This window comes from Balaenoptera acutorostrata, chromosome 5, assembly GCF_949987535.1.
Source record: "Balaenoptera acutorostrata chromosome 5, mBalAcu1.1, whole genome shotgun sequence".
NCBI lineage: Eukaryota > Metazoa > Chordata > Mammalia > Artiodactyla > Balaenopteridae > Balaenoptera > Balaenoptera acutorostrata.
Window position 1 is genome coordinate 107,601,071 of NC_080068.1, and position 4,341 is coordinate 107,605,411.

Consider the following 4,341-nt stretch of genomic DNA (forward strand, 5'->3'; position numbering starts at 1 on the left):
AGGTAACAGAAACAGCACGGTGGGTAGAAAGACCCAGTGGTGGGTGACAGTAGGGGCTCAGGACAAGCATGCCTTCTGGGGCAAAGCACATGCAGCAACAGAGATGAGCCTTGAGGGTGAAGCCAGGGCCCCTCGTAAAGCCAGCTCAGAAGAAGCACTTCATGAGCGATGATCGGCCGACTAATCCATTGACTGATATAAAACCTGCCCACAGGAACAGGAATTTGGTCTGTTTGTTCTCTGCTGTAACTCCAGGTCTGTAGCGGGGCCTGGCACTTAATGCTGGTTGGATGAAGGAAGGAACCCCAGTGAGCGACACACCTCAACCCCAAGAACACATGAACCCGGGAGTGCTCCAGTGGGAGGCTAGAAACTACACTTTTTCCTCTTTTTTTTTTGGAAAACATGCCATCATTTTCACCTCAGAGAGAGACTTCTGCTTGGGAAGGGAAGGAGGGGAACTAAACTCTATTGAGCATCAACTCTGTGCCAGGCACCTTATGTTTCTCACCCACCTTGTGCTGGTGAGGACCAGGACATCGCCCCATCTGACAGCTGGGGGTCTGCAGCTCAGAGAGGCAGCTGACCTGCCAGGACGCCCAGCAGGTAAAAGGCAGAGGGTAGGCTCTGAAATCAGGCTGAAGGACTCGGCAGCCAGGCTGTCCCGGTGACACCAGGACATCACATCTCTTGCTGGGTGTTGCTCTGCTGCCACGGGGATTTGGAACCCTTGAACGCAGCCCTCACCTGTTCCAAAGTAACCTGTGTGAAGCACCTGCTGTGTGCCAAGCCCTCTGCTGGGGCTCTAAGCTTCCCTGTCTCAGTTAATCCTCAGAATAAGCCCGTGGGGGAGGCATGGTCCCTTTTCCCATTTTGTAGATGAAGAAACAGACCCCCAAACCCTAAGCTGCCTGCCCCGTCTGTGCTGTTAATAAGCCCCTCATATCCCAACCCCACATTCCAGTCACCACGCATCCCCTTCTTTCTGTCTCAACGATTCCATAAGGATGTCGGAGAAGGTTCCGTCTCTCCCATTTCCCTCCAAAAGAGGAATCTTAGGCTCAGAAAGGTCAAGGTCACAGGGGCAGGCAAGTGGCAGAGCTGCAACCAGACCTCAGTCCAAGCCTTCCTGGATGACAGCAGTCACATCACAGTCCCGCCCATGGGACCTTGGGCACAACTCACTGTGCCTCTCTGGTCTCTGTGTCTACCCATGACCGGAGGGTGCTGGGCAGACCAGGCAGGGGAGGTGGAGAGCGAGGAGGACACCAGGAGGGAGTGGGGGCCTGAGGCCCCCCAGACTGTGTGCCTGTCGGCAGGGGAGGGAGTGGCTGGCCTCATTCAGCTCTGAGTGTGGCCAGGAAGCTAGAAGCCCGGAGTTGCCAGATTGACTGTTTTTCCAAAAGAAGCCAGAGATCCAGATTTTAATGAGAAATCTCTTGGCTTTTAAATGTCATTTGCTAATTCCAATATTAACAAATACAACATAGGTATTTGTACCCCCATGTTCATGGCATTATTTACAATAGCCAAGAGAGGGAAGCAACCCAATTGTCCATCGACAGGTAGATGGATAAGCAAAATGTGATCTACCCGCACAATGGAGCATTACTTAGCCTTGAAAACGAAGGAAATTCTGACACATGCTACAACATGGATGAAACCTGAGGACATTATGCTGAGTGAAATAAGTCAGTCCCAGAAGAAAAAATTTTGTGTGATTCCACTTATATGAGGTCCCTAGGGTCAACAAACTCATAGAGACAGAAAGTAGAAGGGAGGTTGCTAGGAGCTGGGGAAGGGGAAAATAGGGGATTAGTGTTTAATGGGGACAGAGTTTCAATCTGGGGAGATGGAAAAGTTCTGGAGATGGACGGTGGTGATGGTTGCACAACGATGTGAATGCGTTTAATGCCAGTGAACTGGGCATTTAAAAATGGTTAAGATGGTAAATTTTATGCTACACATGTTTTAACCTCAATTAAAAAACAAAACAAAAACATAAGCTAAACAAGACATGTTTGTGAGCCAGATCTGGCCTGAGGACTGTAGACTAGGAACTCTCTGAGGTCTGTCCTATGGGTCGTGGGACCTGTGTGAGCCCAGCCCTGGTTCTTCTGAGGTCCCAGACATGAGGGCAGACCCCACCAGCTGCCTTCCTGCCATCAACCTCTGCCTCAAGAAAGAACTCAGCTAATCAGGTTGCACCATGCACAGGCTGCTTTTCATTCGGCCTTTCTCGGGGTGCTAAGGTTTCAGCTGTCCCCGTTAGCCCCTTGGTTGCTGAATGAGGTGGCCTCACAGCCCTTCAGTTTGCAGGGAAGTCTTTAAGAGGGAGCAAACCCCCTCGGTCTGAGCACAGCCACTGGGCCACAATGCTCTTTAACTGCTGGGCCAGACAAGCGGAAACAGGGCTGCAGTATTTCGGGCACTTTGGGGTGCTTTGGTTATTTGTGGGGGGTGGAAATTCACAGACACAGTGGCCCGAAGTGACTTATGTTTAGAAAAGAAGAAATCTCCGCTTATTCTGGAAGCAAGGAGGCTGGGTTCGGGACCTTCCCAGCTGACCAGAGGCTGCCCCACAGAAAGAACCCAGATGATGTTTGCTGCAGCGGGACGAGCCTCCTCTGAGGGAGGACACAACGCACGGAGGGGCTGCAGACTCATCAGAGGTCCAAGCAGGGAGGGATGCTGGAGGGCACGCGGTCACACCCATTTCACAGATGAGGAACTGAGGCCCAGAGAGGCCAAGGGACGGCCTCAAAGTCACTGGCCAGTTAGAGGCAGAGCTGCGTCTCCAGGTTCCTTAATAAGAGTCCTTTCCCCCTAGACTAGCAGTGCTTGACCCTCGGGGGTCCCAGTCTCATTTGAGAATCTAGTGAAATCCATGGCCCTTCTCCCAAGGAAAGTGCTCACACACATACAATGTTTTGCACAGGCTAGCCCTGCAGGAGCTCTAGAATAGCAAGATGACTGCTCAGATGTCTCTTAAACCATCATGCTGCCAGGCCTCACATCACCCATCTTGGGTGGCAGCTACGTAGAACTATAATGAGTACTTACGGCAGACAGCCCTCCTGAGCAGACGTCAGTACATGAGTGAGAGAATATGGAATCACACTTTACCAACAACAATGATCCCTGACACATGGGAAGCATCTTAGTGTTCAGGGCACTTTCGCAGCCATTAGCTCATTAGGTTGTCGGAACAAAACCGTCAAGTAGGCTTTAGGCCCCTCAAACCGATGAAGAAGTGGAAATTCTAAGAAGGTTAGTAATCTGTGCAGGAACAAAGCTTAGGAGTGGCTGAGCCAGCCAGGACCTTGGGACTCCAGCCCCGGGCTCCTTCCGCCACTCTGTGCCAATACATACGGGCTTCTGACAACCAGCCATCTCTTTGGTTCCCTGGTTGGTATTATACAGAGTAGAGACGTTGTCAAGCGTGACTTGAAATAGGAAGATGGTCGTTTGGCTTGTAGCTCAGCTCCCTGGGAGGGATCGCAAATCATGGGGCCACCTCGGCTCCGCTAGTCAGTTGGGAGGGATGTAAATATTTTCCAGTTTGGTGTGCTTGCCTCTGTGCTGTCTTCTTTCCTGCAACAACAACAACAACAAAAAACCCAGGGAGATGAGTTCTTAAAGGGAACGTACCAACCAGCATGGTATCTACATGAAGCCATCTGAACACGTAAGCTTTTAAGATGCTGGGAGTCTCACATTCATCTCAATTTGTATTGGATTTAAATCATGATATGTGTATACAATTCATAAGCTGCTCTCTCTAGAAAAGAACCTTAGCTTGGAATTAATAAACAATGCCCTCTTTATCTGGAATTTTTAAAATCGTTTATTGAAGTATAGTTGCTTTACAATGTTGTGTTAATTTCTGCCGTACAGCAAAGTGATTCAGTTATACATATATATTCTTTTTCATTATGGTTTATCACAGGATACTGAATATAGTTTCCTGTGCTATACAGTAGGGCCTTGTTGTTTATCCATCCTATATATAATAGCTTGCTTCTGCTAATCCCAAACAGAAATATGGAACACTTCACTAATTTGCATGTCATCTCTGCGCAGGGGCCATGCTAATCTACTCTGTATTGTTCCGATTTTAGTAAATGTACTGCCTAAGCAAGCATTTTATCTGGGGTGTTTTTGAACCTTGAAACAATATGGGAGTTTTATGTGAAGAAGTATTCATGTATATCTGTACAGAGAGGGTTTCTAGGTTTCATGAGACTCTCAAAGGGGCCAATGGCCAAAAGAAGTTTAAGAACGACTGATCCAAAGGAAGAGAGAGATTGAGGTTCTCAGGGCTGTCTTCTTTCACCCATT

General features: G+C 49.0%; 1 non-coding gene across 1 annotated transcript; it reads right to left on the bottom strand.

Moving 5' to 3' along the window:
• Window positions 1-4,038: 4,038 nt before the first annotated feature.
• On the bottom strand, window positions 4,039-4,141 carry LOC114238987 (U6 spliceosomal RNA). Its single transcript, XR_003624202.1, has one exon. It is a non-coding gene; the product is annotated as a U6 spliceosomal RNA (small nuclear RNA).
• Between the last annotated feature and the right edge of the window lie 200 nt (window positions 4,142-4,341).